Source organism: Cryptomeria japonica, chromosome 7, assembly GCF_030272615.1.
Source record: "Cryptomeria japonica chromosome 7, Sugi_1.0, whole genome shotgun sequence".
In the NCBI taxonomy this organism is placed as follows: Eukaryota; Viridiplantae; Streptophyta; class Pinopsida; order Cupressales; family Cupressaceae; genus Cryptomeria; species Cryptomeria japonica.
In genome coordinates, this window is record NC_081411.1 from 342033456 (window position 1) to 342044949 (window position 11494).

Sequence of the window (11494 nt, forward strand, 5' to 3'; positions counted from 1 at the left end):
ATTCAAGGGAAAGAGAATGTAGTGGCAGATGCTTTGAGCCGTATGTAGCATGAGGTTGCAACATTGTCCCTTGGTGTGGACTTGAGCGAGAGAATTCTTAGAGTTCTTCCTCAGGACACTTGGCTTCAGGATGTTAGAGTCGTGGCAGAATTGGGAAGACCATTGGAGGGTAGATATTCTCGGTATGCTCTTGAGTTAGATGGTCTTCTTTGAAATCTTGGATGGATCTATGTACCTCCTTTGGAAGGTCTTCATGTTTTGATCATGACTGAGGCCCATCATGCACCTTATTCAGCACACCCTGGTGTCAAGAAGATGCATGCAGATCTTAGACAGTTATATCATTGGGCTAGTATGAAACGTGACATTTCTGATTTTGTGTCCAAGTACTTGGAGTCTCAACAGGTGAAGGCAGAGCATCAACACCCTGCAGGGCTCTTACAGCCAAATTTGATACCGGATTGGAAACAGGATATAATTTCCATGGATTTCATTGTGGGTTTGCCTATTTCTTCACATCGTCATGATGCCATCATGGTCATTATTGATAGATTGACCAAAGTTTCTCATTTTGTGCCTATTCGATCTTCTTATATGGCAGCAGTTGTGGCTCGAGTTTTCTTGGAAGAGGTGGTGAGGTTGCATGGGATCCCAAGGTGGATCATTTCTAATAAAGACCTTGTCTTTACTTCAACCTTGTGGACCTCTCTTCAGCATGCTTTGGGGACCCAGTTGAACTTCAGTTCAGCTTACCACCCAGAGACCGATGGTCAGACTGAGCATGTGAATCAGGTCTTGGAGGGCATGCTTTGCATGTATGTGATGGATCAGCAGTCGCGCTGGGAGGAATATCTTTGCCTTGTGGAGTTTGCTTATAATAATAGTTATCACAGCTCTATAGGCATGTCGCCCTTCCAGGCTTTGTATGGTCATCCTTTCCATACTCCTTTGAGTTGGGATCGGTTAGAGGATAGGGTGTGTTTAGGCCCAGATTTGCTTCATGAGATGGAGCAGCAAGTTGAGCATATTCATGGGCATTTGGTTGCTTCCCAGGATAGGTAGAAGAGGTATGTCGATGCTCATAGAGTCGATCACCAGTTTTCAGTTGGTGATCGTGTGTTCTTGAGAGTGCATCCACAGAAGAGTCTGATCCGTTATGGAAAGGGTTCTAAGTTGGCGCCTCGTTTTGTAGGCCCTTTTGAGATCCTTGAGAGGATAGGACCTGTTGCCTACCATCTTGCCTTGCCACTGAGTCTATCCCGCACCCATGATGTTTTTCATGTTTCAGTTCTTCGTCCTTACCATTGTGATGTGACCCATGTTCTTGATTGGAACACTTTGCAGGTCGAGGACGGGCAGCTTTCCATGGAGCCTGTGCGCATTCTTCAGCATCGAGATTTGATCCTCAGGGGTCATACCATTAAGCAGGTAAGGGTCTTATGGGACCCCAGTGATGAGTCCTCTATAACTTGGGAGGATGCAGCAAAGATGAGAGAGCTTTATTCTTTTCTGTTTTAGGCTTCTAGGAGTAAGCCTAGGCTTGGGGTGGAGGATGTAGTACCCCTCCTCGATCAACCTCTTTTGTATGTTTTGAGTTACTTCAGTGACTGTTCTGTGGAACATTATTGTATTTTGATTTGGATATTATGTGATGTTATTTCATGCTTTATCTAGAGTTATGGTGTATGATTTTAAGGAGTATTTCAGTGCTTATGATTAATGTTACATTATGGATCATTATCATGGACTGACACTTTTTCCTTCTATTGCGATGCGTTATTTATATATTGCCTGTTTGCAAGGTATTGGGATGCGAGGGGATGATTTTCCTTCACTCACTCCGATGAGACCGGGAACGTCATGATTCTCCTTCATCAGTGTGTTTACTGTGCCTGTTTTTAGATTGTCTATATGCACATGTGGTTCTTTGGTGCTAGACATTGTAGGTACAAGTACTGGGTAGGTACGGGATATTGACTCCACCTAGTTTCACAGGTCTGAGCATGCCTTATATATCTGATGGGAGTGGAGGAGATAGTTGTTGTACCCTTTCTTGACCACAGTTACGCTCGTGTGGGTGTTGTCAGCCGGTTGTGTTTCCCCCGTCTGGCTGTTATGTGTGTCATGGTGGCTTGGTTTGATCATTTGAGAGTCGTCATTTGATCTTTCTTGGTCTTGTGTGTTTCTGTTTATTTAAATGGTTAAATGGCTTAATTTATTGTATTTTGGATTTGTTATTCTTGCGTAATAAATTAATTTGCCCAGCCATTTGAAAAGGTTAAATATTTATGTTGAAATAAATATGTTTGGAAATGAAATTTAATAAAAGTTTTCATTTATGCTTTTCCATTTGACTTTTTCTTTTTTTAATTATTGGAAAAGAATTATATTGGGAAAGGGAAATAAATCTGATTGCCTTTTAGTTTTAAAATATTTATATTTGATTTGGATAAAAACTTTAACCTAGAGTTTGGGTTAAAAAGATATTTTTGGGCATCCATTCTAGGGATTCGCAACAGGAGAAGAAGAGAATTTTTGGAGAGAAAAATTCTGGGAAAACTTCTTGGAAGAACTGGAATTCGATCTGGTTTGTTGGGTTTTGGATTCCTCATCTCTTTCTTGCTATTGCTTCAAGGTTGGAGGGTTCTTCCTTGTTTTGCATTTGTTTTGTAATTTTTAGTTTGCTTCATGTGAATGGAAATTTATGTATTCTTCCTATAGATGCTTGTGGAATGATTGAAATGGAAAAATTAGTGGTTACTATTGTTGGTTTTGTGAATTATATATCATAGGTTTGCATTTAGGAAGGAAATGGTTCATTTCCCTATCTGTTGTGTGTTTTGTTCTTGGAAATCAATTTCTTGGTTTACCTCTTCTTCTAGGAAAAGAATGATTTAGATTGGTGTTGTTGTGTGCATCCTAGTATCTATTTGCCAAGATTTGATTAGCTAATGCTTCCAGTGTGTTTATTTCACCATTTACCTTTCTAGTAAATATTCTTTGAAATTTTGGAAATTAGCATCGTATGTGTTTGCCCGTGAAATAATTCTGGAAATGAATCGTTCCTTGTGTCAAACGATTTGGTGGTCATATGGTATTTGATTTCTTGGAGGTAGTTTTTTTACCTCTACTTATGGACCTTACCGCTCTCATGATGAGCTTGACTCATCACGTGAGTTGGTAGTGTCTGCTACCGCAGGTAGAAAAACTACTAGTCGACAACACCGCTATGCAGTAGCAGTGCTACCGATCGGTAGGACTGCTACCGGTTGGTAGCAGCACTACCAGTTGGCAGTACCGCTACCGGTTGATAGTGGGTGCTACCGATCGATAGCGGCTGCTACCAGAGGTAGCGGCACTAATCGATCGGCAGTACTGCTACCAGTTAGTGGTAGTGCTACCGATCGGCGGTGGTGGCACTACTGGTCAGTAGCACCGCTTCTGGTTGGGAGCAATGCTACCGGTTGGTAGTAGTAGCCCCGACCGATTGGGCTATTACCAACAGCAACAACACAACCGGTAACCGGTGTCTGTTGCTCGACAGCAGCACACCTGCGGGCTTGTTTGACCTCGTTTTGTTTGGAGCCTTTACCGGTCTCCAAAACTGGTTTGTGTCTTGAACTTAAATTTTTTAAATGAAATGTTTAAAGTGGTTTTGTGTGATTTTCATGTGATTTTTATTAGGTGGTTAATAAATTTATCAATGGAAATCAAAGCATGAATTAGAGATTCAAAATAGTATTGTTGGTTATATTCTGAAATGGAATTAAATGTCTGTTTGGAATTCATGTTATACCAATTGAATGTTTAAGGTGAATTTCATTCCTTATGGAGTTTGATTTGGAAATTGAATAATGTGACTGCTGGAAAAGAATGTTTTATTTAATTTTCAATCAATGGTGTTGCAAGTGCTTATGATGCTGATATGTTCAAAGATTGTCTGAGTGCGGATTGGATGTATTTAGCTGTCCTTGCAAGTGTGTATTGTGATATTTTCGTATGTGGTTCAATCATCCTATGGTGATGTATTTGGTACCTTTGACCAAGTGATATATGTTGGCTCCATTATCGTAACCATGTAGTGTTTTGCCTTATGGTTAATCAAGAGTTAGCATGTCCTTATTTTACCACTTGTTTCTGATAGTGGTGTTATGGTTGTCTACTTCACCATAGGGTCCTCGGGGAGTGACCATGCTTTTCTGTGTAGTTTCCTTGGAGAGAGTGGCTTTCGGACAAGATATTCCTGCAGCAGTTAGATAATAAGTGATAATCTAATGAATCTGATTAGGTGGGTAGTTCTCAAGCACTAATAAAGATAATGTACCTCACCCATAGGTGAGTGCTTTCATGGAGGTTCATAATGCTGTGAGAAGGCCTGAAATGGCAAACCAACCACCTTGTCTTCATGAAAGGCTAGTAGCCTGGTCAGCATGAGACTTAGTTGGAGTCGGAGGTTCAAGAGAGGTTACTAGGACAACAATCCAGGACCTATGAGAGACTACCATGGTAACCATCAAGCTATGCAATGACACTCTCTCTTTAGGTACACTTGTGTGTGTGATGTCGATACACTTGTGTGTGATGTCAATTCACTTGTGTGTGTGATGTCGATTCACTTATGTTTTGTGATGTCAGTTCATTGTGCTTATGAAGTTGAGTCACCTGGATTATTGTGGAGTCCGTTGTACTATCATGGGGTCATGTTGTTTTATTGACCATGTCATGCTTTTTCTTGTTTAAGGGTCCTCAGCTATCTCCTAGCACGGTGGGGTGATTCCATTTTGGGAATTACATGGTCGGGTGGTAGTGCCACTTCCCATCGGATGTTTGGATTTGTATCTTCATGTGAGGATTGGCTTCGCAGGTATTCCAGTGATTCATGGCTCATGTTTCATCTCATGTTTTGGACATCATTGTATTTGTATACCTATGTGGTCATTGTATCATTGGATCATTGATCTTATGTAACCTTGTTATTGGAGGAGATCTATCCTTTGTGTATATTGAGAAGCTATGTATTGGTAGTGCAATGTAATCCTATGTTTGGATGTTTTTATCTGTTTCCTTGATGAAGCCAGTAAATGATTATTGAAGTAGAAATTATGTTGTATCCTTTCAATCTTTCTATGATGAATCTTTATTTTCTTATGGCTTCTTGTGATCATTGAGTTAATGATGCATATGTGGATTTATGATTTTGTGAAATTTATTCTTGAAGTTAATTCTTTGTTGGTAACCCTTAAGGAATTCTGGTGTAAGTCTTCTGCTTGTGTTATCATGCATGTTGTGTAAGTTCACTTATGATGTTTATACTTTTAAAAAAAAATTGTTTCACCCTTGTTGTGGGTTTTCCTTCGGGGTTCCTGGCAGGGCATTATAGGCTTCCACGTGTTGATAGAAAGTTGACTGACAATGTGAAGGAATAGATTCAACAATTTTGGAACTCTAATTCTAGAGTGTCACCCAATGTAGAGGACGTTTTGAAATTAAGAATCAGCAACTGAGACCGCACACCTCATCCCAAACATTTCTTGGAATCAAGCCAAACAATGTTGTAAAAAAAAATTTGTGAATTACATCCAACTTTGCAAATATCACAAAGGGCCTTTGAATCTTTGAAACCATTTTATTGTGTTCCTCATAAGATTCACAATACCTGTTGTTGCAAGTACCATGTGGAGTATTCAATGTACCATGAACTTTTATGTCATATTTGTTCTATGATGCATACTAATGAGATGTTGCAGGAGTGTGGTGCAATGCTATTTCCGAGATCATCAAGAGACCTGCAAGATCTATTTTTATGCCCTAGAGATGATGGCTTCTATTTCTATAGAAATGATTGTTTGAATGAGAAGTGCTTAGAATGCGGTGGGTTGTCAAAGTTTATTTCATGTTTTCATGAGGGTAGTGAACACGAGGTTGGAAATAATTATGTTGAGAGAAAAAGATATGAGACAATGAAATATACTTTAAAGAGTGGAGTTGAAGGTTCTAGATGTGAATTAGTCTCAAGAGAAGTGAGTATTGCTGATTTTATTTTGGATTTTAAGGAAAATCTTTTCTACGAGTATGCAAGGCACACCCATAGGTCTCAATGGTTGGATCAATAATTCAGGATATTGTAAGAACTCTTTCCCAATTGGCACTATTGTATCGGTGGTTGATTTTGCAGAGAACTATACATTACAACCACAGAATGAGGTACAGTCTCAGTACTACAATTTAGTCCAGATTGCTATTTTTGTTCACATTACATATAGACATGCTCCTAATAGTACAAAAGAGGATAGGAAGATAATCAGGGAGTATCATTTTTATATGAGTGATGATAGATCACACTCCTCCAAGTATGTGCAACATTCTTTTGAGAATTTTTTTGAGATCTTGCATGAGAAAGATATTGCAATTGACTGACATATAATATGGTTAGATAACTGTACGGGTCAATTCAAGAATTCCTGTATCTTTTATTGGTTGAGTAAAATGCATGTGGAGAGGCATATACCTCATCTTTGGTGTTTTTTTGAGGCAGGGCATGGGAAGGGAGAGCATGATGGAGCAGGTGCATGTTTGAAGAGAGCTCTAGTTAAGGAGCAATTGAGGATTTCAGGTGCAAATTGCTCTGATGCACATTCTATTGTTGACTAGTGTAGTTCAGCATTGTCACATGGAGGTCCTCTTGATTCAGCAGTGAGCAGATTCTTTTGGTTGGTTGAGGAGGGAACAGTGGGAGATAGATTGGATTGTCAAACAATTAAAGATTCTTTAAAGATGCATTCATTTCTCAGCTTAGATGCAAGTACATGGACCATTTGGACATGAGTGTTGGCTTGTTTTTGTCAGAGTTATGTTTGGTGTGATTGGGATTAGTGTGAGTCAAGTGAGTGGGTTGATACGTGGGTTCCCCACTATCTAACTCCTTTATCTCAAACAATATCCTTGTCAAACAATGACATGGAAAGTTCACTTGAGTATGATTGTCTATCAGATCTTGTACAGCCAAGACATGTTTTTACAGTTGTTGCACCGCAAGGGAATGAAGAGAGATCAGAATATTGGTTGGCACGATGTGTACAGGGAAAACAAAATCTAACACAACCAGTGACAGATGATGACAGGTTCACATATCCTACAGGTTCAGTTGTTGTTGTGGGAACTTGGTTGCGAACATACATGATTAGAAAGAATGACATACTTGCATTTGAAGACTATGAGAGACACAAAACCATTATAATGTATTCACACCTTATTATAGCTATAAATGTCAAGTTGTTGAAGCATCAAGAAAAACCAAAGACCAAAGAGCTATGGACAGTGACTATTACTGATCATGAAGCAATACTGGATACTCTTAAACAAAGAGATGACCCTTTAGGCACACTTGAGTAGTAGGTCTTTAATGGTGCCTTGTTTTTTTAATCATGCATTTCATTTCAAACAATGATCATTAAACCTTAATGATCAAGTTTGTTACATGTATATTAAGGATGTCTTGAAAATGCAGGTCTATTGATGAACATTTTTTTTGGCAACACGGTTTTTGCATGCACATAGCGGGTACACGATATAATCAGAAGGGACGTATTTTTGCAACACGACTTATTATCATGCATTTGATGAGCTTTAAAATTTTTGATGATATAATTATCGCAAAACCTTTATGCTCATGTAGGTCTTTATTGATGATATACAATAGTACATCACATTATGATTTTTGATGATATACAGGTTCATGCTAGATCATTCACCTTTGACAAGACCCTCTCTTGGTGATGGTATATATTCTTTTGTGCATTATTGAGATAGAATTTTGTCGATAAATATTAAGTCAAGTGAATGTATTGCTATTTAAAAATGACCATATCTACCATCGTCTTCAACCATGCAGAGAAATGCAGTGACAAGGGCTTTAATCAACATGCATCTTTCTTCAAAGTTATGCTTGTATACTTTGCAGAGAAACTGGTAAGTTTCATAATTATACAATATTGTGCATCTTAAAAATGTTTGAAATGATCTATTTATAATTTTCCAAACTAATTTGTTTTAAGTGTTATAATTTGTTTCTTGTAGCACATTCATTCTGCATAAAAAGGTTACTTATTTTGGTCTTCATTTATATGCAGGCATTGTTGTACGTAAGCTTTTTTCTTAGGACATGTGGATGTCTGATGCAGATGAAGTGGGATGTTGTATTTGTATATGGATGTGAATTGATGTAACATTGTTATGATGATATACAATGTCCATGAGCAATTTGGTTTAGTTATATTGATGATAATGTCCATGTATCTGTACATGAGTACATTGGTGTAGTTGTATTGATAATGGAAAAAAAAATCATGTTTGCATATCCCTTCATGGATGTCGGAGCATGCATAGGGTAATAATGCCTAACTGGACATGTCGGAGTAGATAGTTCGTCATCGTGATGAGCAGAACGAGAAATCGGCCACACGACAACATTGGATTGAGTGAGACTGATGATTTTTTCGCCAACCGAAAAAATTGCTGCCCTAATAAAGCCGTAGGGAAACTTGAAAAATCGAGATAGGATTTTGTAGGGACCCCTCTCATGGCCCCGTAGGTTCAAACGGATCATTTGCAGGTACCACAAATTTTGAGTTAGGGCTTGTCAAAGTTTGACAATTTTGAGCACTTAGGGCACTCAAGGGACGACGCCGGTAGGGTATGACCCCGAGTGTTGGATCGAGTGGGGGAGAAATAAGACCATTCATAGGGTAATAATGCCTAACTAGACATGTCAGAGCTCACGGTTCGTCATTGCGATGAGCATAACGAGAAATCGGCCACGCAACAACATTCCATTGAGTGAGACTGACAATTTTTTCACCAACAGAAAAATTGCTGCCTTAATAAAACCGTAGGGCAACTCAAAAAACCGAGATAGGCTTTTGTAGGGACCCCTCTCATGGCCCTGTAGGTTCAAACGGATCATTTTCAAGTGCCACGGATTCCGAGTTAGGGTCCATCAACATTTGATAATTTTGAGCACTTAGGGCACTCAAGGGACGACGTCGGTAGGGTATATGATCCCGAGCGTTGGATCAAGTGGGGGGGAAAAATAGGAGCATGCGTAGGGTAATAATTCCTAAATGGACATGTCAGAGCCAACAGTTCATCATCGCGACGAGAAAACAAGAAATCGGCCATGCGACAACATTCCATTGAGTGAGACTAACGATTTTTTTGCCAACAGAAAAATTGCTTCCCTAATAAAACCCCAAGCATTCGACCGAGGTGGGGGGAAAAATAGGATCATGCATAGGGTAATAATGAATTGTATCAAGTATTATTCATTAAATGAATTGTATTGTATTGTTCATTAAATGAATTGTATTGTATTGTTCATTAAATGAATTGTATTGTTCATTGAATGAATTGTATTGTTCATTGAATGAATTGTATTGTTCATTGAATCAATTGTATTGTATTGTTGATTAAATGAATTGTATTGTTCATTAAATGAATTGTATTGTATTGTTCATTAAATGAATTATATTGTTCATTATAAAAACAACACTTATGATGAAATGAAATGAATTGTATTGTTCATTAAATAGTCATTATTAACCATTGTTAATTATTGGAATGAAGATTAAATATTTCCATGATAACACCACGCACATATGAGAAACAATTTATATGATCGAATATCAACTTCTGTATATATAAAAATATCAAATGATTACAAATGTATGTCCATACACAAATATGGCATAAACACCAACTGAAACAAAATGTATGTCTAAATACGTGAATGTGTGTCCATATACAAAATATACATGCCAAATAGACATGTAAGCATCCCAAAACTATCTATAATATCCTAAGCTGCTGATGGATCATCAAAGTCGATCCTCTTCACCACACTGCTCGGCTCTGAAGGATCCTGCTCAAGAAAAACAAACCACGATTAATATTAGTTATATTATATAATTCACATTCAAAAATTTAACATAAAAATGAACTATAATTGAACTATTCATGTTTACCTCATCTCCACGTTTTCTCTTCAGCTTTGCAGGACTCTTGATGTATGTCTTCGGTAGAGGAGGTATGTTTTGAATATTTTCATACACAACCTACATATGTTCAGAAACATGACATTGATACAAGTTAGCATATAATTGTCACTGATAATAATAAATTATATCTACTAGTCAAAAAATAAAATAAACACACATCTACTCGAGGCATCTCTTCTTCTTCTTCTTCAGGTAGACTGGGTGTAGTCATCAAGGATGTGAAGCCAAGAATTCTTTGTATATACACACAACAAGTATATGAAACTATCAATCTATGTCTAGACATGTATAATCACTATAAGTTATTTAAACTATTCATTCAATCATATTTGCATTCAATTACCTTTCCTTTGTCTCCAACTACACTACCAAATCCTAAATCACACTGCCCCACACTCGTGTTGCTTGTGCCCTACAAGAGTAAAATAAGATATACGTGCAAGTTACTACATAATCTAATTAATACCAATATAAATGATGAGCATGTATGTACAATAAAATACAAACGACTAGGTGCAATAATATATGTACCGTCAAGCTATCAAGGCCAAATGAAATGGCTGACAAGGTGCCCTCCTGAATCTGTCTCAACTCATCCTCGATCATCAACTGTTAAATAGACCATGTAAATAAAAATTAGTACTTAACATTATCTAATTTGTAAACATTTAATTAAAATATAACATGAATTGTGAAAATACAAATCTTACCACTACATCATCAATGTATGATGATGGTGCCTCCTCGCCTCTAGCATGTGAGGACTCCCCAGAGTATCCTCCAGTCTGTGTAATAACATCTAGTGCATCATGCATCTCATGCACCTCATAATCTACACTATCCACAAGAGGATCAACGGGTTGTCCAACTGGACCAAAGCATACGTGCCCACACATGACACAAATATGGGGCACGCATATGTGTGGAGCCAAGGATGATGTGTCAACGGCACCGGATGCACTGCTACCATCAAGAGTAGGCTGAGCTACTGACGTAGCCTGAGAAACCAAAAGGCTACTCAAAGAGTGAATAGTCGATATGGTCTGCGAAGCCGCCTCACAAATGATATCAGGATGTTGCACTGCAGGTGGGGGATCAATGGGAGGAGGGGGGACATATGGGCCCTGGACTACTCTAACTACCCAGGTCTATTTTGGGGCATAACTAAACCTACACCCTGGAAAGGTTGCATGTCAAAGTAGTTCACATGTTTGTTTAAAACAAACTCAGCATACAATTTTTTTATGAAATAGAAGGGGATATCAAGATTGTTGTTGGGTGTTTTGTCGAAAACCATCCACCAACGATCCCAAAAGTTTTTCACAATCCCATCATTTGTGCACCATTTAATAGAAAGTTTTATTTTTTTGGGATCTACGGCTGACCAGTATGGGGATTGACAAACAATGAGGCGATTTCGGCTTTGGATATCTTGAGATTCT